The sequence below is a fragment of the Schistocerca serialis genome, chromosome 2 (assembly GCF_023864345.2).
Source record: "Schistocerca serialis cubense isolate TAMUIC-IGC-003099 chromosome 2, iqSchSeri2.2, whole genome shotgun sequence".
NCBI classification, from domain to species: domain Eukaryota; kingdom Metazoa; phylum Arthropoda; class Insecta; order Orthoptera; family Acrididae; genus Schistocerca; species Schistocerca serialis.
Genome location: NC_064639.1, coordinates 346,957,719 through 346,982,948, shown reverse-complemented (window position 1 = coordinate 346,982,948; position 25,230 = coordinate 346,957,719). Strand labels below are relative to the sequence as shown.

The 25,230-nt window shown below is 42.5% G+C and overlaps 1 protein-coding gene and 1 pseudogene across 3 annotated transcripts in view; both read left to right on the top strand.

Annotated features, from left to right (window-relative positions):
* Positions 1 to 25,230, top strand: part of LOC126457151 (glutathione S-transferase D7-like) — a 137,481-nt gene that overhangs the window by 79,966 nt on the left and 32,285 nt on the right. The gene's annotated exons all lie outside the window — the stretch shown is intronic.
* LOC126459383 (5S ribosomal RNA) lies at positions 1,868 to 1,985 on the top strand (annotated as a pseudogene).

Here is a 25,230-nt window from a genome sequence, read left to right as displayed (position 1 = left end):
GTACTGACAGTGCCTGATTTTGACAATAAACGTCAGAGTGGCAACAGATGCTTTATAAAAGTTTGCTGAATGATTGTCACACTCCACATGTGCCTCTTACCAAGTCAAAGTGATTTATTTTTACTTGATACGAGGAACGTGTGGATTGTGAAATTCATTCTTCAAACATTTACAAATCAGGTGTTGCCGTTTTGATGTTTATTATTAAGATCAGGCACTGTCAGTACAAAATGAAAATGTGCCATCTGAAACTAGTTCAATGAACTGTGTATGAAGCCCGACCAACAGCCATTACAAAAAATGGCTCTGAGCACTATGGGACTTAACTGCTATGGTCATCAGTCCCCTAGAACTTAGAACTACTTAAAACTAACTAACCTAAGGACATCAAAAACACCCATGCCTGAGGCAGGATTCGAACCTACGGCCGCAGCGGTCGCGCGGTTCAAGACTGTAGCGTCTAGAACCGCCCGACCACTCCGGCCGGCCAACGGGCATTACATACATTCAGCAAAACTAATAGTGCATTGAGAATGGCTAGCTTCTCGCTGAAATTTAGAGCTGCCAGTAAAATTTAAAAAGGACGACAGATCGGTGAAATCTATAATTTGGCCGGTCCGTGTGTCCGAGCGGTTCTGGGCGCTCCAGTCTGGAACCGCGCGACCGCTACGTTCGCAGGTTCGAATCCTGCCTCGGGCATGGATGTGTGTGATGTCCTTAGGTTAGTTAGGTTTAAGTAGTTCTAAGTTCTAGGGGACTGATGACCTCAGAAGTTAAGTCCCATAGTGCTCAGAGCCAATCTATAATTTACAAGAATCGTTAATAATCGCTTTAAGAAATTTAATTAAGTTGCTGTTTCCCCTTCCACAAAATGTTGAAACAGAAAAAAGTGTTCCTTGAGGTTACTGATGATTATCCGATATACTTTCAGACACTCGTCAAGAACAGTTGTTTTCACATCTCGAACAGTAGTATACCATGTCGAAGATAAACCGCTCACTGAACAACACCTTGTGTGTTATTGTCACAGCTTGAGTTGTCGACTGTTAATTTAAAGTGTTTCGAGTGAATTTTTTCATGAAGGCACAGTTTTCATTCTAAAAGTGGTCTTCAGAAGCTGACAACTAATTGGTGGTGCAATGATAATAAATGTAATTGTGAGTGTAACTTTAAGCCTCTGGATCGAACGCTGGAACCGCTTGCAAACATTTTGCAGAAAACTGCTTGGCCGACAACATCTGTAGACGGCTTGTGCGACCTATGTTAAACGTACGTATTATCATACTGTAGGAATTTGGAGCACATAAAATCTCATAAACCTTATCCCGTTTCGTGTGTCCAAACATTATTTCCAACTGATTGACAAAAAGTGGCTGCGTAAAAGTTACTGATGACGAAACTTGAGTAACATTTAAGTACACTGGCAAAAGAGCGAAGTACTAATTAAGCACAGTTGTATGCCAATGTACCTTCGTATACATACCATTGGTGGATATTAAATAATTACGGCTGCAATTCTCTGTAACAGAAAGAATGATGACCAGACTTCATAGTGCTCACAGTGTTTAGTGGTGTTAACAGACCTGATATGGTATATAAGGGGCGTGAACAGCCTCAGATGTTGAATGGCCACTGTGAAGAAACGAAATACGAGCTCACACGGAAAGAAGTATTGCTCTTCCCATGCACTGTGGAACTGTAGAGTAACAGTCCGAAGTTGGTTCGATGAACGAGCTGACAAGCACTTAAGTGTGACTGCAAAGTTCTCATGCGGATGTAAATGAAAGCTGTTTATCGGTGACGCCGCAGTGACGCCATTAAGGCCACATGAGAAAACATTAATCAGTCTTCCAAGAGTTAGTATGCAGCCAACGGCCTTACCACAGTGGTAACACCGGTTCCCGTCAGATCACCGAAGTTGAGCGCTGTTGGGCTGGACTCGCACTTGGATGGGTGACCATCCGGAATGCCGAGCGCTGTTGGCAAGTGGGGTGCACTCAGCCATTGTGAGGCAAACTGAGGAGCTACTTGACTGAGAAGTAGCGGCTCCGGTCTCGTAAACTGACATACGGCCGGGAGAGCGGTGTGCTAACCACATGCCCCTCCATATCCGCATAAAGTGACGCCTGTGGGCTGAGGATGACACGGCGGCCGGTCGATCCGTTGGGCCTTCATGGCCTGTTCGGACGTAGTTTAGTTTTAGGATGTGGGAGAATTGCTGAATGTAAAATATACTTATTTTCAGCGCATAAGTAATGTTATTGAAATTAATATGCGAATGTACTGTACAGCAGAATGTGTGATGAATTGGGGAGACACTGTACATACATTCAGTGCTGTTTAACATCAACATCGTGTACAGGGATGTGAATGAATTAAAATTTAGTTCATAGTTTCACCAACATCGAATTAGAATACATGTCGTTCTCGGTATAAACAGATCATTTAGATAAAAAATCCTCTTAAAATCTCTTCTTCGCTGATCAAATTTTAAGGCAGTTATGTTGACAGCTTTCTTAGTAACTCTTCGGATCACTGAACACTGTCGTAATTTAGTATTGAGTAGTTGCGCAAAAGGTTATCGCGTTTTATTTTTGTGGACGTTCCTGGATTAGACAATTCAGACTGTCATTAATGAGACAAAAAGCTTGATTTTAGTTTAGGGGTTTGGTGTAGACAGCGGGATTTTTCCTTCTGTTATAAAAGGTACTGTTATCAAATATACAAGGAAAATGTGACTTAAAATACCTGATAGCACTTTTAATTTAAGTAAGGAACAAAGCCGGGCGCAGTGGCGGCCCGGTTGAGGGCGCCACGTCACGGATTGCGCAGCCCCTCCCTTGGGCATGTGTGTGTGTGTGTGTGTGTGTGTGTGGGTGTGTGTGTGTGTTCGTAGCATAAGTTAGTTTAAATAGTGTGTACGTCTAGGGACCGATGACCTCAGCAGTTTGGTCCCATAGGAATTCCCACACATTTGAACATTTGAAAAGAACAAAAGAAAGCGATGGTAGATATTTGAACTGCGATCGGGAGGATTAATGTCAGATGGACTGCCCAAGCAAAAGTCTCTCACTTGTGACAGCAAGACCTTGAAGAATACGGATTGAGGTAAGAGAACGAGGCAGCTGTCATGAACTATAGCAAACAAAAAACTTCTTTCCGTTTCTCAAGGATCCAGTTGGGAAAACAATATCTTTTCACGTCCATTTGGATCTTAGGCAGTGATGGATGATGAGTTTTATGAACTTCCGGGCTTCAGAATACCCTCAGCACCTCCACAGCGAAGACGTAAAAAATGGTTCAAATGGCTCTGAGCACTATGGGACTTTACATCTATGGTCATCAGTCCTCTAGAACTTAGAACTACTTAAACCTAACTAACGTAAGGACATCACACAACACCCAGTCATCACGAGGCAGAGAAAATTCCTGACCCCGCCGGGATTCGAACCCGGGAACCCGGGCGTGGGAAGCGAGAACGCTACCGCACGACCACGAGCTGCGGACGCGAAGACGTAAGACGTGAGTCTTCTTCGCTAATAGTTTATATAGAAAATAGCTAGAATCAGATTCGCTAATAAGCAGTTAGCGTTGAATTAAACATTTGTAACCGCTACAACATGAATACCAGATGACTATGCAGGGTAATATTAAACGAAACACCAGTAAAGTCATATCTGCTGTCCATAAACACTTTGTAGCTACAGAAATCTGAACGATTCGAAGATGGGTAATTTGATCTGAAACAAAACCACTCTATGACTGGTTAAATACATTATAAAAAATCTCTTTTTTCGTGTAATATTATTCTTGAAATACGTTTGTTTACTACACAGAACCTATAGTTTTCATAGCTGCATTCACCATCTATTATCATCTAACACAAAGTAATACAGATGGAGTTGACTCTATATTTTGCATATCGCGTTGTTTGCAAAACCAAATATTGCCTTTGAAAATTATTTCTGTTCCATTTAATCCATCAGGTTTTCATAAACTGTATTTTTTATAGTGTAACAAAATAAAATAGTTTTCGATTCAGTATAATATACAGCGTGAACACGGACTCTACCGACAAAATTTTTCGATGTCGTTCAGGGATATTTTCGGAGCATTTTGGTGCAATGGAACCGCGATATCCTGTGGCTCGTTGCAAAACAATAATGTAGCTATTATTGATTTCGTTTGTTAACACATACATTTTTGATTCTGTGAAAATGCTTTGCCTGCACTGGAAAAGTCACCATCGTTACACGATTCGATATCTAGTAGGCTCTCGCGTACAAGCTCGAAAGTTCACTGATGTAGTTTCCATCACTGTGGAAAACATTGGCAAGGCTTCGTTGCGCCGCCCTTCCATTGCATTCAGGGAAACCATACACTAGGCGCATAGTGGTCATGTATACTTCAGTAAATCCATGCATACTGCTGCGTATCAGTGTTAACGTACAATTAACACATTTCGTGAAAAATGAACTGGAGTCAGAACCAAATAACACAAAATGTAGGCCTGAGGGCGGAGCGTAAAGTGGACGTTACTGCAGTCAACAGCAAGTTCCTTCAACGAATGGAGCAAGTTTGTTCCTAAGCAGTATGCATCGGCTGTACCATCGACATTTGCACTATTGTACACGTATATTTTGCGCAATACAGATACAATGATAAATGGAGTAAGACATCGAACGAAGTGTAATTTCTCTGTAGTGGTCCACTGGAGACGATCTCTATGTCATCTATGCAGGCTGTTCCAAAATTCCCATTACAGACTTCTCGAACATGTGGAGGGGAGTGAGTATATAACATTTTGAATAGGAACCAATGCACAAAAACGTACCATTACATGCTACAGTCGTTTGAAAACATGTTTTCTAGGTAGATTTGCAAAGGGTAATCATGGCGGTGGTTGCTTACGTCATTTGACCTTTGACGCCTGGCTTAGAGCCTCATGTACGTGTTCGCCAGTGTCAGAGGTGGTATAGAGTGTTGGAGGTGGTATGAATGCAATTGTTGGTCATCCACAACATGCTAGACGGTGCTGAGAACAACATGCATTGCAAGCGCAATTGCTCGTTTAATCGTTGACGGGTTGTCTTCAGAGTGCTGCAGTACGGTCTCTTCCAGTTCGGAGTTGCTGCGTCTTCTTGGAGTACTACAGTCATCCCTGCTAACGGTGAAGGAACGCTTTCTCGAAGCTGTTGCGTAATTGTGAAGAAAAGGGTTTGCGATGGTGTCGGACGTTGCGGATAACGATCCTGAAAAAAGCGACTGGCAGCTCCTCCATTACGGTGCGCTTCTCCACGCAGAAGGATCATGTCGGCAGGTTCTGCAAACGTTTACTCAGCCATGTTGCTCTAACAATCACAGACACGCGAATTAGGCTCGACTCGAACCATGTCATAGAGGTAGGATGGACGTCAAATGACATCAGCAAGGCCGACGTTGAGATGCCCGCTAAACCCGTTGGGCAGAACAGGTGATTAGGATTGTGGGAAGGGCCAAATAAGGTTGGGGTCAGTTTCACCTTAAAATTGTAATTTATTGTAATTTAATAACACATTTACAACCAAAGCGGCACATAGCCGAACATTTACAACTACGAGTTTCAAAATGCAACTCTTTCACGGCTGAAGGCCTCCAAACAAGAAATCTTAAAAATCGACAAGATAAAAATGCAGTTAAAATAACAATAAAATAATTAAAATATATATATTACACCGCTGGTCTGAAAGCCTCAAGGCAAGGGTGGGCAGACAAACATAAAAAAGATGCAATACAAACGGCTGAAAGCCCACAGTAAAATTTTCAAGATTTTTAAATAAATTACGATAACTTTTCAAAGGCTGAAGGCCGCAATGTTTATGCTTGAAAGGTAATTTTAAGAATAAGGTCCCAAGGCTGAAGGCCCACAATTAATTTTCCAAATTTTAAAATAGTATAACCATAAACCATAAGTTTTAAGTAGCTGAAACCGGGCTTAAAGAAAAGATAGCACAACGGCAATAACAAATATGTTAAAATGTGTTTGAAATCTTATGGAACTTAACTGCTAAGGTCATCAGTCCCTAAGCTTACAGACTACTTAACCTAAATTATCCCTAGGACAAACACACACACCCATGCCCGAGGGAGGACTCGAACCTCCGCCGGGACCAGCCGCACAGTCCATGACTGCAGCGCCTGAGACCGCTCTGCTAATCCCGCGTGGCACGGCAATAACCTTTCAGCAAATACCCACTTTCCGGAATTCAAACTTGGTTACATAAAACACAGTAAAACCAAGAACTTTTTTTTCATCATTGGCTACGATAGATTATAAACAGGCAATTAAACACCGGTGAGAAAGCCAGTAAAGACAACAGCACTCAGAAGCCTCCAGGGGGGTCGGTCTGCCCTCGTTCACTTAGATGAGAAAGGTAGAGAGCCCAACTACACTTGATCCATCGGAACCCAACCAAGGGACAGCCACGGACCGACCGACAAACGACATGCTTGCCACCAATCGGTACATAAGAATTCAAACACAAAATGTTACGGGTGTGATTATCCACAATGAAATATGTATATGTATTAAGCTGTCAAAACTTCACACCGAGTTCGACAGCGACAACAGGTGAGGAAAGGACACTGCCTGAAATTACGTTAGTGGGCAGGGCAGGTAACCGGAACACTAACGGCCACAAGTCAGAAAATTCCGCTGATGCACTTGAATTGTAGTCAATCAAAATAGTTAATTCCACGGCATGGCGGCTAAATTTCAGCAATACAAACATTCAGTGTTGCTCACAGGAAAACATCCCCAACAGCGAACCACTGAAATGAACCACACAACGTGAATGGACGTGGCTTGGGTACTTGAAACCACTACTCAACTTTGACGTCCTGGGTCGGTGAACCACGAAGCTCGTAGCGATCGGACAGCAACACACACGCTCCGACACTGCGCAGGGACCGCCAGCAGACCCAGACGACTGCACTGGGGTGGAGCTAACTACCCTGGCGAGCCATGTCGACGCAGACCTCACTGCTCCAACCCGGCTGCAACTCCCCGACTGGCAAGTCCGAACTGCGCTCCAGACCCGTTCCCACTCACTGGCAGCACGAACTCGCGACCCGAACTCCCTTACGACAGACAACGACCGGGAAGTAATAGCAGTCGAGCAAAGATACTACGAGTGGGGATATACCGATACGCGCTGCTAACGACTCTCAAAGTCAGGCAAAGCAGCAACTCAGTGACAGTGGTAATTTAAATTAACGTAGTGAGGTGGAAGTACGTTAAAAGCAGGGTGTAAAATTACGTGATGTCGGGAACATGAGCCACGTACGGCTCAGACGTAAGCAATCGCCCCCTCTACCCCCCCCCCCCCCCCATCCAACCATGAAACACCTGTAGAACGTTTTCAGGCATGGGTCCCAATGTACCCACTCCCCTCTACAAGTCCTAAAAGTTTGCAGCGGGAATTTCCGAATACACTATGTATTATTTCTCCTTGTATTATCGTGTTTTATTCTTTACATATTGTAATGATGTCAGTACATTCAAATAATACAAGAACATAAATGTGTCATTGCATCTGCATGTATCTTTGCTGTGAGAATTTTTGCTACTGTCTAAACTGAACACTCAGTTGGTAAGTTCGGGGGCTGGGACGCTGATTTTTGACGTGGTGGCATTGCTGGTGAGTTCGCTTTCGTGTGTGAGGATACGGATAAAACGTTTAAATTAAGTAGCGCACCATAGCGCTGCGAACCGCCGAAAGACAGCGATTACCACTGAGTAAACTGGAAAATGAGAATTCTACTTTTATTCCTTGATGAACTTACACAGCTTTGCCATGTGTATTAGACGATAAGCTGTGGGCTTTTGGTGAAGCAATACATGTGCACAAATTGCGTTTTTTATTTGGAGGACTGTGTTTTGATGTGAATAATTCGGATTGATGAAACTGTTTCGCGGGTGACACGGAGTAGGACACTGTACAGACAGATACTCCCCGTAAATACATCAGTGCAGCGAAAATTGGGCACACTTTTGAACTTTGACACCATGGCATCAAACACACGATGTTAGCTGCTTTTCACAACCTGCAATATGTATATAACATGTGAGTGTATGCTTTCCCGGCGTATACAGCTGGCGAAGAGTTCTCGGGCTTCCAGCCGGGTGGCGGTGTCTTCAAACAGCGACGTTTCGACGAGTGACATACTCATCATCTTCTGGCGAAGTGCCTTCGCCAGAAGATGATGAGTATGTCACTCGTCGAAACGTCGCTGTTTGAAGACACCGCCACCCGGCTGGAAGCCCGAGAACTCTTCGCCAGCTGTATATAACATGCTATTTTCATGCTATATCATCATGTATGAGTATCTCATCTCATTGTCGCCTCTCTAGCTCTGAATCCTGCAACAATATGTGGTGCAGCCAAAGCGGAGATTTTGAAAGTGACTGCTAAGCAGACTCAGACTCTTAGAATTACACGTTTTCTTTTTTAAAATAAAATGTTGGTCGAATTGTAATATGCTAATTTCTCGATATACGACAACGTGTCACTGCAGGCGTTTTCTCTATATCTCATCCTATGATTTTCCTGTTAAATAATAAAATGTTTCTCTCACATGCTCAAATTCGTTCAGCGTGTTCACCATGTTTCGCTGATTCTGATTTCAACGTAGTGAACAAATATTTTTTTGAAGTGAGCAGATATCCGCGAAACTGTCATAAACTTGCCTTGTTCTAATTGGCCGACAATCACAGTCTGAGTGGTATTCAGATCTGACAGCTGGTGTACACGTGTTTTGGTCTGGTTTGTATAGACCGTTACGCGAATTCCATGGGCTGTGCTCGACAATACATCTCCAGTGACTGTTTGCGTTTGTGGGTGCATGCATACTTTTTATTCAGCATCGTTGGCACCATACTCTTCTGAGAAATACATTTAATTTCAGTTTCCTTGATGCTGCTTTTTGCATGATTATGTAAAGGTACTGGGCGAGTATATGAGTAAAACATTTCAGATTTTGAGTTGGATAATAAATTTCATTTGATTATTTTCACCCAGAATCCTACACGTTGAATTAAACATTTTCGACGAGCACTCTCAAGTTCATACCGTGTAACATAGTAGTAGTAGTAGTAGAGGGGTTTTGGGGGCGCACGACAGCAAGGTCTTCAGCGCCCCGTGTAACATAACAGGGTTAGGTGACCATTTCATTACACGACCATTTGCACTGTTTAAAGTTGGGGCCATGACCCCGTCGTGTCTTAACCACATGTTTCTGATACCAAAATACTTGGAAATGGTGTTGGTTAAGTTAGGGATTACGCTGTATACACAACAGACAACGTTATCATTTGACTATGCTTTCTTTCTTGGAAGAAAATTTTTGAGACTAAAAAAACTGAAAAAACAGTACTTGCTCCAATCGAGGATTAGTATGTGTCGATTACTATTCCGAGGAGTAGCTTGTGCGTTTTCTCCGTCATATGGACAAGGGCACTGATCTGGTACAAGAGCCCATTAAGCGTACTTGGTTTCTCCTGCTTAAACGTGCAATAAAAAACACTTCACTGACGATACGTAATAACAGCTTCTCAAGTTTCCACCACTCTTCTCAAATAATAATCAGTATTTCCTTTGAATCTGAAAAACCAGTTCGGCATTACTTCTCGCGCCGGTAAAACGGCTTCCGTTTCTTTCTCCGGTGAACTTTCAATTTAGCCATCGCATTGATTTGACAGGAGTTTTATGTAGCGACGTTTCTATATTTAGTTGCAGTGATAATCCCACCGCAGAAGTCTACCGGGATAAAGCTTGCCGTTCACACACGACTTCGAAGTCCTCTTCCCCGAGTGATCCTAGCTGGAGTCAAAAAACGCGCCTCTCATCTCTAACAGAGTTTTCTCGCAAGGAAAAGTAGGGTCAGCATATTACATGTCTAATTATATGAAACAGCTATCATCTCAGCAGCCTTTCAAATTATAATGCAACTTATTGTCTTATTGTAGGTCTTAAAAAGTCATTGGCAATGTTTTCAAAATAGACCTCAAGGAGACCTAAAGATGTGTTTACCCTTAAAGTCTTTTTATTTCTGGACGGCAGTAGACATTTTAACACGTAAATATCACGTGAATCTTTTATCACTTTACAAGTCTCGTGTTTATCTATTTCTGCGAAACGTGTCACAGCGATGAATTAACTTTCCAATAACTCTTACGTGTTTGACTTTATTTTGACAGTATTAGGCGATTCGTTATGAGAATCACGCTTATCTGCAGTCATGTCACTTGATAAAATTTCGCTGTTCAGCTGACATTTACCGTTATCATCCACTCATCTTTACACCTCACCCAGGACAACTATTACCTCACTAACTACGACCATTCTGCAGTTTCTCACATGACCGTATTATAAAACTTTTTCCAATCTTCCGCACACTTACTCCCTTCTCGTCTGCATTTCTCTCGAATATGAACAAGTGAAGTTCACTTCCGCAACTCAGAAATATTATATCTAAAATATATGGGCAGTTGTGAACATGGACAACCACAGGCTGTAAAATGGAAGGACGATAATGACAATTTATACCGGACCAGGACTCGAACCCGGATTTCCCGCTTATCGCAAACGGTCGCCTTATCATTTGGCTATCCGAGCACGACACACAGGCACTGCAATGTTGTACTTATCCACCAACACTGGACAAGCGACCTTCAAGTAAAATGTCTCCCCAGTATGGGAATATACGTAATGCATGTGTGGGTGTACGAGTTCGGGTTATAGATGCATGTTGACGATACATGCATGCATGCATGTCCGAAGGAACATTCCATCGTGATACGGAATAACAAAGGCACTACAGTGTCGTACAACAATATAATTCTAAATTTCTTCAGGATTACCTATAGTCAGTGACTCTCCACCAAATTTCACCCAAAACTCCACTTACAACCTGCGGAAAATCCGCATACTCCCCCTCTCTCCATCTGGCTTATAGGCACACGGTCCTAAGTTCAGTGACATACACACTAACACACACACACACACACACACACACACACACACACACACACACACACACACACTCTTCACGAAGCAATATGATGGCAAGAGTATATTGCACACTATTCCTGTTATTGAGTAACGCTACGGTCGCAGGTTCGAATCCTGCGTCGGGCATGGATGTGTGTGATGTCCTTAGGTTAGTTTAAGTAGTTCTAAGTTCTAGGGGACTGATGACCTCAGATGGTAAGTCCCATCGTGCTCAGAGCCATTTTTTGTTATTCAGTAATCAGGGTCTCACTGGCGGCCGGTCTGAATCATCGGCACTGACATGCACAACGAATTAGGCAGTGCTAGAAGTCTTGCTCAAGAAACTGGTTGTAAGGAGTGATTCCCCTCTTACAACTGTCGCCTCTTTACTCTGCAGATTCAGTGGGAAAAAGCACAGCTGTCGGAAAAATTAAGTAAAGCAGGTACATATATTTTTACTTTGTGCTGTAAGTTCAGGCCGTATTATGGAGACATTCCGCTAGTTGGAATAATACGTTGTATCTGTTAAAAGTGTGTACTTGTATTGGAAGGTCAGTCTATCTTCAATGAGGTACCCCATATGAAAGTATTCTAAGAATAGACTTGCACCTATGGCAAAAATTACTATACCCGTATCTCCTCAGTCTGCAGCACTATTCATAACGCTGAGCTTATTCCGTCAGCTTACATTAACTCGAAGTGTACGTTACATCTGTAAAGTTATAAATATTGTTGACTTTATGATCAATGTTGCCTTAAGAAAGGAATTCCGTTATGATGTCGCAGTAGTCGTTTCTGTTCCCAGAAGCATTAGTCTGTCGGCAGTTAGGCTGCTGTCTATGCCACAGTAGCATATTTTACCTAGTGGCAGTGGTTTCTTACAGAAAAACCTGTGTGCCGCATGGATGTTCTCTTGTGACCGCTTTTTCATTCAGTATCATATGGGTGTTGAGCAGCTGCTGCTAGAGAAATACGTTCGCCCCGTTGGTCTGCAAAGCTGGCAGCCATGTCATCGGCAGCTTCTGTCCGTTCTACCTCATAATATTATGGGCTGGTTAACTTCGTGTACGGTGTTAATTTATACTCCTGGATATTGACGTCAGCAACTACAGTCCAGGTTTTGCTCGCCATTTGCTGATTTACTACGCTATTCAATTCGCACGCACATGGGCGTGCTGAAAAGCAATAACTCCCAATTTTTTATGTGTGATTTCGTAAAGCTTTTCAAATAAAACAAACGTTATCATCAGTCTACATCTTTAAATGAGGACACCACCAAATGGCCGTGTGTTTATTTAAAAAGCCTATATCTTTATTCTTCATTGTAAAACGCAAGGGCATCAGGAACGCTCCAACTATATGCACATTCACTGATTACGTTGACAGAACAATCCCTGTACAGCATCTTGGAAAGAACAGGAACGACGCAAAACACTTCCAGTAATCAACCAGACAGTGAATGACACAACATCGAAAGTTAAAGTCAGGCGTGAAATCTCTGAGCGCTCCATGATCGGAAGTGGAGAACGCCAAGATGACGACCTATCCCCACTATTGTTCAACACAGTCCTGGGCAAAGCAAAGAATGAATGGGAGAAAGAACTGAAAATCGGACGCTGGAAACTAACGCGACTGGGACGATCACGTGATAATATAGAACGATCATACTTAGCCTTGGAAGACGAACTGGTCTTTCAACCAAGCAACAGCAACCAAACATATAGAAATACTAAAACAATGCGCAGAAAAAGTTTACCTGCAAATATCTTTCCACAATTCTGAATTATTTTGCTCAAAATTAAACATACAAGCTTTAGACATAAATTACGATAAGATAAACGAAGCTGCACGTTTCAAATATCAGGGTGAACTCCTAGAACATACAGGAGGGAAGAAGATCTCACAGAAGACTCAACTGCAAAAAGTGAAGATAGTGTACAGCGAGACACATGGCGTATATAATAACAAATGCATATCCATTCATACAAATACTAGACACTATAACACTGTTATCAAGCATGAAACAGCACGCATGTGATAGACAATCATTCCGAAGTAAAATCGACAATGAAAGCTATCTAAAAGAAGTTCATAAAATCATGAGAAGAAATCTCGGCCTACAGTTGACAGATGGATATTGATTAAAGTCTCGAAAATCAACAGAAGTTATCGGACCGAGCTGCATATGTCAGAAAATGGGTAAAGTACTATCGACACGTCAGCAGGCCACCGAGACCCACCAACAGCATTTTGTCACCCATACAAGGAGAGGTGTCAACAACACCATGGTTCACACAAGTAAATCTTCTTCACTTTTGATCGCCCTTGTCCCACATCTTTTGGGGGTTGGCGTTGTTATCTACGGAACTGGCGTTGCAGGTGGCGATTATTGGGAGGCGTGACAGATGGGTAGTGTGTCAGGAGGCACTCTTCCAGTTTGCCACTTGCCGGTTCCTCAGGAAAAAGGAGGTGCTTGTAACCTGTGTACGCCGGAGGGCGCAGTAAAAGAAGAGTGACTTTCAACCATTTGTTTCTGCAAATACATCCCTCCTTTAGCAATGCAACGGCGGTCCTCTGCCGCTGCTTGTCCGGGTGCGCCACGAGGTCCCGGCAGGACTCGAAGAAGGTGGCGCGAACGTATGTGGCTTACACATGGCGGCCTAGGAGGTCCTCGATCCCCTCCCGTAACTGTGGCTCATCTCTGTTCTCTGAACCGCGGTGACGGTTGTCGTGTGGTCGAGAAGTCCGCCGACCCTGGCTTGCCTTGCAGGTAGGCCCCTTGGCTCCGCTAATATGTCAGGAACACTGGTGTCCTGGCCCAAGTCGACACGGAAGACCCCCAGGCCTTCCCATCTGCGTTGGAAGCTGTCAGCAGCGCCGAAATCGTGACTGGTGCTTGCGTAGAGGAAGACACCTCTCTGGCGGCTGTTGGAGGTGTTGAGTACGAGCAGGATATCTACAACAGACTTATAGCCAGAGTTAATACCGTGTCAGGGAATCGAGTACGTGTGTCCTGTATGCCAACGATCCTTCCGACCAACTCCCTTCTGAAATCAAATGCTGGGGTATTTAAAGTGTGAAATATCGATTAGTGTTGACCCAACGTCACTTGTAATAACCGCATAGGCTTTCCTAATAGGAATATATCAGCGATTCATATCGCGCCCTGTTTGCTTAACACATTTGTTATACCAACGGACTGGTCCGTAACAATATTCTTGCGTTAGCGACGCGGCTTCTTGGTTCATGCAATAAGGTGACGTGATACTTCAGTGTCGTATTGCTTTACTAAGCTCCTGCTGATGCCAGCTACCCAGTTCGCTCAAATCACTGATGTCCTCTTTCCGCCTGACCTGCTAACGTGATGAAACGCTGTCGTTTCGTGTCGCGCTTCTGAACATTCCCGCAAGGAACACAAAGTGAACGAGGTCTCGCAATTATGAAATTCGGCGGCCAGCTGCCTGATACAGGGTTGGTACGTAACAGCATGGTTAAATGAAATGGGTGGCCGTATTCCCCTCCTGTCCCCATCCCATTACCACCGTCCCCCCCCCCCCCCCCCCTCTCGCTTCGTCCCCTCTCGCCACGCCCCTGGGACGAATATGTATACTCCAGCTGCCTGCGTGTAGTTTTATCTGTGTGAGAGTGAGCGAACGTTTTGTAAGTTTTTGAGAATCGTGTAGCTGAGGCGCGACGTGGATATCAGGCCGGTATTAACTTAATTGGATGGAAAAACAGGCCGGCCGCTGTGGCCGAGTGGTTCTAGGCGCTTCAGTCCGAAACCGCGCTGCTGCTATGGTCGCAGGTTCGAATCCTGACTCGGGCATGGATGTGTGTGATGATGTCCTTAGGTTAGTTTAAGTAGTTCTAACTCTAGGGGACTGATTACCTCAGATGTTAAGTCCCGTAGTGCTTAGAGCCATTTGAACCACTTGGGCGGAAAAACGCCTAAAGACGTATCAAGGATGACCGGCACACCAGTCCCCGACGTTAATCCGCTGGTGCTATTGCCCGAATCCCAGAAGCGGCGCTTTAAAGCTTGCGGCTGTCCAAGTGGGCATGCATCGCACAACTCAAACTTGACCCAGAGACCTACTAATTGATCCAACAGAAACTGAAGACAGAAAAATATACAGAGACAAGACACACAATAGAATATGAGGTAAGAGAACAAAGTCCAAAAGAAACTAGGGACTAAATGTACTGAGCTCGGGAAGACGTTTTTTGGAGAATTAAATGAGAGTACCGTGGAAGATCAGACAATATGCTCAAATGAGGCAGAACGCTTAGAGAGCCTTTAGGATATTGAAGCAAATAATAATAGTAATAATATGGATAAACTTAGCAAGTCATTTGTATTCTATAGCATTAGTGTGTTGAGCTTCCTGTATGATTCTGCACGTTCACTAAACTGTCGTATTTATACTCTTGACCTTTATGCAAAATAGTGGAGGCAGTAGAATTGTTAGATTGTCATCATATAAAGATCTTCTCACTTTATCTAGCACTGCATATCGAAGAAACAGCCACATGAATTCACAGTTTCAGAGTGCACTGCTAAAATCTACCGCGTTCTTCTACCCTTATCGATGTTAGTAAAATATCCATTCTGGATACAATTCCTTAGGCTGTGGGTAGACCATTCCCCTGTAGTATATCTTCCAGAAGTGTTAGTACCAATAAGTGTGGAGGAAAACTTGCTTAAAGTAAAGGAAGTACATAGAATGGCGATGGTATATCTATATGGCTGCTCTGTAAATCTCAAGTGCCTGCCTCCTTCACGGTAATTCTCTGTTATTCCACTCTTGAACAGCACAAGGAAAAATGAAAACCTACGTCTTTCCGTGTGATCTCTGATTTCCCTTATCTTATTATGATGACCGTTTCTCCCTATGTAGGTTAGCGATAACAAAATATTTTTGCACTCGAAGAAGAAAATTGGTGATAGAAATATCGTGAGAAGATCCCGCAGCAACGAAAAACCCATTTGTTTTGACGATTTCTACCTAAAATCCTGTATTGTAATTCCTAGGCATTTAGTTGAATTTGCGGACTTTAGATTTGCCTGATATATTGCGTAACCAAAGTTTAACGGATTCCTTTTAGCATTCATGCGGATGGCCTCACACTTCTCATTATTTAGGGTCATTTTATAATTTTCGCACCATACAGATACCTCACCTGAAACGTTCCGCAATTTGTTTTTAATCTTCTGATGAATTTGCTAGACGATAAACCGTAGCATCATCTGCAAACAACCTAAGACGGGTGCCCAAAATTGTCTCCTAAGTCGTTTGTATAAATAAGAAACAGCAGACGGCCTATAACACTACCTTGGGGAACGCCAGAAATCACTTCTCATTTCCTCGACAACTTTCGTCAATTAGTACGAGCTGCGACCTCTCTGACAGTAAATCACAAATCCAGTCACATAACTGAGACGATATTCCGTAAGCACGCTGTTTCACTACAAGCTGCTTGCGTGACACACCGTCAAAAGCCATCTGCAAATCAAAAGTGTATCAAAAGTGTATCAAATTTGAAATCCCTTGTCAATTGCGCTCAACACTTCGTGTGTGTAAGGAGCTAGCTGTGTTTCACAAGAATGATGTTTTATAAATCTTTGTTGACTTTGTATCAATAGACCCTTCTCTTTGAGGTAATTCATAATGTTCGAACAGGATGTAGGAGGGTCACTCAAAAAGAAATGCACACAATTTTTTTAAAAATACAGTTTTCATTCTGCATGTGTGAAAGTTTTACAGTGTGTAGATACATCCTTCCCGCTTGTTTTCAAACTTAGTTCAACCTGATCCCGTGAGTGGCGCCGTCACAGCATGTCTTCCAGATGGCTGCTACACTTGACGTTCGCCAGAAGCAACGTGCTGTCATAGAATTCCTGTGCTGTGAAAACGAGACAGTTGGAAACATCCACAAGAGGTCGAAAATGGTGTATGAAGATGCTGCTGTCGATCGCAGTACAGTTAGTCGGTGGGCAAGCAGATTACATGATGAAAGCGGGCACGGCAATGTTGAGGATTGTCCTCGCAGCGGCAGGCCTCGTACTGCACACACTCCAGACAATGTCCAGAGAGTTAACGAATTGGTGACTGCTGACAGACGCATCACAGTGAACGAATTGTCACGCTACGTTGGGATTGAGGAAGGAAGTGTTTGCAGAATACTGAAAGTGTTGGCGTTAAAAAAGGTTTGTGCCATGTGGGTTCGTAGGATGTTGATAGCGGCTCACAAAGAAATAAGAAAAACGGTATGCAGCAAACTTTAGGAACAGTACGAGAATGGTTGAGATGACTGGAAGAACTGTGACAGGTGATGAAACATGGCTCCATCATTTTTCACCAGAGGCGAAGAGACAGTCAGTGGACTGGCATCATGCAAATTTACCCAAGAAAAAAAAAAATTCAAAACCACACCTTCTGCCGGAAAAGTTATGGCTACGGTGTTTTTCGATTCCGAAGGACTCTTGCTTGTGGACTTCATGCCAAGTGGAACCACCATAAATTCTGATGCATATGTGACGACACTGAAGAAACTTCAAGCTCGACTGAACTCGGATGGACAACACTGAAACACCCGCCTTACAGTCCTGACCTGGCTCCATGTGGCTACCTCTCTTTTGGAAACTGAAAGACTCTGTTCGTGGAACAAGGTTTGAAGATGATGACTCCCTTGTGCACGCTGCCAAACAGTGGCTCCATCAGGTTGGTCCAGAATTTTACCGAGCGGGTATACAGGCGCTGGTTCCAAGATGGCGTTAGGCAGTTGAGAGGGATGGAAATTATGTGGAGAAATGAAAATATTGTTCCTAAAGGATATATATACACACTGTAAAACTTTCAAACATGTAGAACAAAAGATGGATTTAAAAAAAAGGTAGTGTGCATTGCTTTTGGAGTGACCCTCGTAATTTGCAGTATCCTGCTGCGTATCGACGTTAAGGATATGGACCTGTAATTTAGTGGATTACTCTTATGGCCTTTCTTGAATATTGGTATGCCCTGCGCGACTTTACAATCTTGAGTACGAACCTTCTTTCGTCGAGTGAGCGATTGTATATGATTGTTAAGAATGGAGCTACTGCATCAGCGTACTCTGAAAGGAACCTAACTGGTATACAGAGTGGACCGAAAGACTTGCTTTTATCAAGTGATTTAAGTTGTTTTACTACTCCAAGGATATCTATTTCTAAGTTAGTCATGTTGACAGTTATCCTTGATTGGCATTGTGGAATATTTAACTCTTCTTTGCTGAAGGAATTTCGAAGACTGCGTTTAGCAACGCTGCCTTAGCAGCACCATCATCGACAATATTTGCACTGCTTTCGCTGATAGAAGGCATTGATAGTATCTTGTCGCTAGCATACTTTACATACTACAAGAATCTCTTTGGATTATCTGCCAGGTTTCGAGACAAAGTTTCGTTGTTGAAACTATTATAAACACCTCGCATTGAAATCGAGCTAAATTTCGAGCTTGGTAGAAGATTGCCAATCTTGGAGATTTTACGTTCCCTTAAATTTGTCATGCTTTTCTCGTTGTTTCTGCAACGGTGATCTGACCTGCGTACGGTGGGAGACGTACTGTGACGGATAAGATCCGTCCTCTGTTAATTTATTTGGTATAAACCTCTCGATTGCTGTCGACACTATTGTTTTGAATTCAAGTCACATCTCTGGTTTACATTTACATTGTTAGTTTGGAAGGAATGGGGATTGTCTCTCAGGAAGCTGTCAACCAAATTTTTATCCCTTTTTTGAATATGCGAATTTTTCGTTTATTTTTGGAGGGTTTGGAGGTACGGTATTCAGTCTCGCTACAAAAATATTGAGTCTCGCTACAAAAAGCTTGTGTTCACTAATCGCTGTGTCCGTTTTGATGCTTGTTATTAGCACAGGGTTATTTGTTGCTAAGAGGCCAAGTGGGCACATGAATTAATTGCTTGCAATAGTTTTCAAGATAGGGCTCTGAATGAGGATCGTGCCTGTATAGCTCAGGAGGTAAGAGCATTGCTCGTGTCCCGGGCCGGCACCCAGCTTTAATCTGTCCAGAAGTTTCACAAACCAATATCAGAACGAGAATCGATGCCCCCCCCCCCCCCCCCCAGTTTCCAAGTCCAAAGCCTAAATCACTTATCCTTATTGGTAGTGGTCAGTATCAAACAAGCCGAAGCGTTCCGAGTACACAATGAAATTAGGCGTTTTGAGGGTTAAAAGTAGTGAAATACTAAGAGAAATTGTTACTGAATGGCTTCCTGAAATAAGACGTCAACGTCTGGGGCGGTTGTTAACGAAATTAAGAAGAAAATTGGTGAAATTAAGAAGAAAACATCAGGGAAACTGAATTATGCAATGGAACAACACATGACAGGGAAAATGACCATAGTCATAAGACTTATTGTTCTTCAAAATTCCGAGAAGTTACCTGTTCTTGAAAAGAATAGCGAACTCATGGGGACTGATAAAAGCAGGAAATCTTATGATAACTTCTACTCTCAGAAATCGTAAACAGCTTAACAGGGATAAAGTTATTATTGGTACCCCTGATGATACACCATAAAATAGATTTTGGAACATAAATAACTCGCAGTATCAACTGCCTCTTGACAAAAGCAGTTAACAAGTAGCTCGTCATTGAGATTACCTTACATCGAGATTTTACTCCGTCCTACAGTGCTGTGTCCACGAAGCGATATTTTGGGATCATAGCCTGTGAATCAGTATTAACAAAGTGGAGTCAGAACTGACAAGTTTTTGTTTGTATCCACTTCTCTCCAAATGAATCTTAAATACCTCCATGAGTATGTAAATGAAGGGTTGTTGGAACAGTGTAATAGATCCATGCATTGTCTGATTTCTATGTTTATCCCTTAAACTAGTGGATACTGAACTTCCCGAGTTAATATGAAGAACATTCGTTACGGAGTGTTACATATGACACGTTCCTACAATGAAACTTTAATTCTGCAACGGAGGGTACGCTGATATGAAACTTGCTGGCAGAAGTACCACGCAGAGATCCGATCTCGGGACCTTTATCTCCCACTTGCAAGTGTTCTACTGACTGAGCTACGTAAGCTCGACGCAGGATCCCTGCTCACAGCTGTATTTCACACAAGTTCTCAGGCGAAATTTGCAGGATTAGCACTCCTGGATGAAAGCTTGCTGCGGGGACATGGCTTAGCCACAGTCATATGTCAAGTTTCATATGAACGCACACTCCTCTGCAGATGAAAGTCTCTTTCCGGAAACACCTCCCAGGCTGTGGCTAAGCCATGTCTCCACAATGTTAGTCTCGAGCACCTGGTTGGACAAACCGTGATTCTCTCTTGCTGTCATCCCCGCAGCTCTTCCAAAGAACTTAAGGCATACTCTTTGCGAACTATTAGCACTTCACTGGGTTACCCGTACCTACTTTCCTACTGTGCCCCATCCCACTGGTTAGGGGTGTACAATAATACAACAAAATTGGGCATTCAAGCGTAATACTGGATAAAGTACCGACGCGTGCAACCTTGCACCACCCCAATTGCCTTTGACTCCTGACTTGTGAAAAAGCAACGCCTAAATGTCTTCCGTTGGTTCCGCTACGTGCTGTACCTTTTTTGTTTGAGGCATTAGTCTTGTGACTGCTTTGATGCGGCTCGCCACGATCTGCCCTCCTGTTCCAACCTCTTCACCTCAGAGTAGTACCTGCAATCGATGTCCTCGATTATATACTGGATGTATTCCAATCTCTGTTTTTCTCTACAAGTTTTTACCCTATATGGCTCCCTGTAGTACCATGCAAATAATTCCTTTACATCTTAACAGATGTCCTGCCACCCTGATCCTTTTTCTTCTTAGTGTTTTTCGTATATTCCTTTCCTCGCCGATTCGTCGGAGAACCTCCCGATTCCTTACCTTATCAGCCCATCTAATATTCAATGTTCCTCTTGTAACGTTCTTTACAAAGATTTTGTGTTTTTGTTTGCCAATGAATATGAAATGTGTAATGTTTGTGTCATGCATATTTACTGGGTGATGCGTTGTTGAACAAATTGACTTAATCTGCAAAACCAATACGCAATTTTCATAATGAAATAAACCCCCAGAAATTTACTCGTTCTCGTGAGCAGCCAGATCTATGGCCCTGCGCAATAAACTGATAAAACTCCCTTTGCAAATAAACAACGAAATAAAATTTCCTTAGTTCTAAAGTTGCATCGGAAGGGATCTTGGTATTTTGTTCTCTCCACAGTGGGCATAGAAAATAATCAATATTGGCACAGCGAAGTGCAATACCGACAGTAAAATAGCATCACACAAAAAATATCAGTAGATTGGTTGATAAATGAATAACCTTACAAATGTTCAGTGAAAATATTGGATATTGGCTCAGCGCTGTGCAGTGCTGCCCCCATTAACACTTTTCTGATTCTGGCAAATTAATATTTATCTGACTCTGATCGAAAAATGATTTCGGCAAAAAAATATTCATTGGGTTCAAATAAACACGACATGGAAGAGGATGAGGTACTGATGAGGGGATATTCTGAGACCAAATGCTTCAGTTTGAAAACTGTTTTCAAAATAAAGTTTCACCTTCACAAAATCTGATGTGAAACACTTTACTTTAACTCCAAAGCCAGTGAACTTCTCAAGTGTTCTACAATTATCACTTACAGTCGTCATTAAAACACTTGTATTATTACAATGACAATAAGTCTGACATCGTTTGACAAAATAGATTCCAGAATTTAACTTCTCCGTATCAGGATTACAAAACACACAAAATATTACAAATCGAGTATATCTAATCAACCTATACACTAACTCTGATGGAAAACACTTGGTTCCTACATTCAGGCGCCAGTACTGTAAAAATTAGCAAAATCCACATTGCGTTGCAGCATACATAAAACTATAGTTAGAAATTTCATAACCTTACAAATTTGTTCCAGTTGCTTTCCTTTCAGTTACGTTATCAATTCATTACTCTTCTCTAATTGGCATGGACAATGATCAGTGTTGTTAACGATCAGTATCACTGCAATTGTTGATAATCTTATAGCCTTACAAATTAATGATACACTTTACACGCCGGCCACGGTGGGCGTGCGGTTCTAGGCGCTTCAGTCTGGAACCGCGCCACTGCTACGGTCGCAGGTTCGAATCTTGCCTCGGGCATGGAGGTGTGTGATGTCCTTAGGTTAGTTAGGTTTAAGTAGTTCTATGTTCTAGGGGACTGATGACCTCAGACGTTAAGTCCCATAGTGCACAGAGCCATTTGAACCAACACTTTACACTTTTATAGAAATAACTACGACCTAACATTTACGTGATCTGTGTTAGCACAAACAGACCATTCGTCACTTCATTTTATAAAAACTGTATTATGCTGCGCCCATAGACCAACAACTAAAATCTCACAGCTAGCCACTAGCTTTAAGTCTTAAATCCTACGTAACAGAGTGCAACGGCAACTGCTACTGCGCTCCCCGCGCTCCTTCTTACAATCGTTTCTGCCACTCAGGTAATATCTTTGGTTCAGCGGTGTCAAAAATATAAACTCTTCTACATACGACAATCGTTTCAGGTCATTTTTCATGAATTATATTACAAAATCGGACTCCATGTATAAGTGGACCCCTCACATTCTGTAGCACCGTATGACAGATGCTTCGATTCTCTTCTGTTCTGGTTTGCCCATTGTCCATGTTTCACTATCATACAATGCTGAGATCGAAACGTATATTCTCACAAATTTCTTCCTCAAATTAATGCCTAAGTTTGATACTCATAAGCTTCTCTTCGCCAGGAATGGCCTTTTTGCCAGTGGTAGTACCGTGCTAGGTGGCGCAGTGGTTAGCACACGACTCGCATTCAGGAGGACGACAATTCAAACCCGCTTCCGTCCGTCCTGATTTAGGTTTTCCGTGATTTCCCTAAATAGCTTCAGGCAAATGCAGGGATGGTTTCTTTGAAAGTGAACGGTCCACTTCCTTCTCCATCCTCCCCTAATCCGATGGTATCAATGACCTCTCTGTTTCGTCATCAACCAACCAAGACGGCCTGTGATAGTCTGCTTTTTATTTCCTCCTTGCTTCGTCTGTCATAGGTTATTTTGCTGGCTAAGTAGCAGAATTCCTTAACTCCGTCTTGTTCGTGATCACCGATCATCATGTTAAGTTTCTCGCTGTTCTCATTTCTGCTTTTTTTCATTACTTTCGTCTTCTTACTCTCAATCCACATTCTGTAGTCATTAGAAATTTCATTCCATTTAGCGGGCCCTGCAGTTCTTCACTTTCACTGGAAATAACAATGTCATATGAGAATAGTATGATCGATATCCTGTGAATTTTAATTCCGCTCTTGAACCTTTCTTCTGTTTCCGTTATTGCTTGCTACATTCTTGCTATACACCCTTTTTAATTCTTTGCTTCCACTCATATTTTTTCCTCTTGATCCTTGTACATACCGTATATTAGCGCCCTTCCCTGTAGCTTACTGTTATTTTTCTCCGAATTTCGAATATCTTACACCATTTGACACCGTCGAACGCTTTTTCCAGGTCGAAAAATCCTGTGAACGTGCTTGATTTTGCGTTAGTCTATCTTCCATTATCAATCGCAACGTTAGAATTGCCTCTCTGATGTCTTTACCTTTCCTGAAGCTAATTTCCTCTCTGGTGCCTTTACCTTTTCTGAAGCCAAACTTATCGTCAAGTTATAAAATCCTTTACTGTTCTCTGCAGCCAGACTAGAAACTGCTTTGGCGGCAATAGCGTAGAATTCAGTTTCTCTTGAGGCAAACAGCTTCCTGCAATATAGACGCTTCTAGCACTGCATCATTTATATTGTTCAAACCCGTAACAATCTGGCTACAGTTAGTCCCTCACCCAGCGTATGCAGTTAGTCTTTTACCCTTTCAAAATCACTATTTACGTTTAGCTTGATGCTTTGTGCATATTGGTAAACCCTCTTGTTAACTCTCGTGGCATCGTCGTATTATTCAGTTCAGCCCGTTCTACGTTTGCTAATTGCTGGTATATCTTTCCACCTTGGTCTTACTAGCGTCTGCTACCGTTTTCGTCTGCTCGACCATCTTGTTTAAAGTTTGAATATTCTCGTTGTTTGATGTTCAGAACACTGTTTTCAACAGTTTACCGTCTGCATTTACCCATCCTCTCCTTTTCCGATCTAGCGCTTTCGGGTCAGATCAGTCACCTGTTTCCACTGTTCCCTTCTTTTCACGTAAGAGATTTGTAATCCGCGGTATTCTTCCTAAACTTCCTCTAAAATTCTCTTTCTCTGTGCTTCTTCCTAAAGTTTAATAACGGTGTGTTCCAACCTGTGCGCCTCGTTTCTCATTTTGCGTACACTGAAATTCAATCTAAGAGGCCATCGATGATTTGTTAACAGAATAGCTGGTTATCTTGAGAACATAACTCCAGGTTGATGCTAAAATCCACCCACTACTCTTCTCTGAATGTTGTGAAGTATTAGTAACGTTACCAAATTCTTCCTAGCGGCATGTGCTGGCACACCACGTGAGAGAAAGGAATTTCTCATCAATTCCACTCCCCGATTTGAAATACTAGTGCATAAGGGAAATTCTAGGGTATAATATAATAATCAGTACAAAATAAGAAACCCCCCAAAAGATGGTAGTACAAACCCCAATGGTTCAAACATAACAAGACTAGAATACAAATTTAGACAAAAGGAACTAAATACTGTGCAACGATCACTCGATTTTAGTGCATACGGCGAGCTGTGTTTTATGTAACGGCTGCTTTGCTCTCACATACACTTTATTCTGCACCACATGTGGTGACAGAATCTGCAGCAAAGCATGTACTGTTCTGCTGAATGGTTTGACTCGACTGATATGCGAAATACAAGTCCTCGTTGGAAGCTGCAACTTCAGTCACCTCTGTCGCTTGGTATGGACGTTAATGCCCCTCAATGTGTAAGGGTTTGTCACTAAAATCCACTGGCCCTCTTGATTCAGAGGAAATTTCCCGGTACATTGATCTCTCCATTGCTGACGTCAGAATGCCTCCATAATCATGCGTTTGACCTCCTGCTAAACCTCTCTTAACCATATTGAAGATACGTGTCCCAGTAATCATGATGATTATTTATGTAATGACAAAACATTTTAGAAATTAAGCTATGAACCCTACCGGTACATTCACTT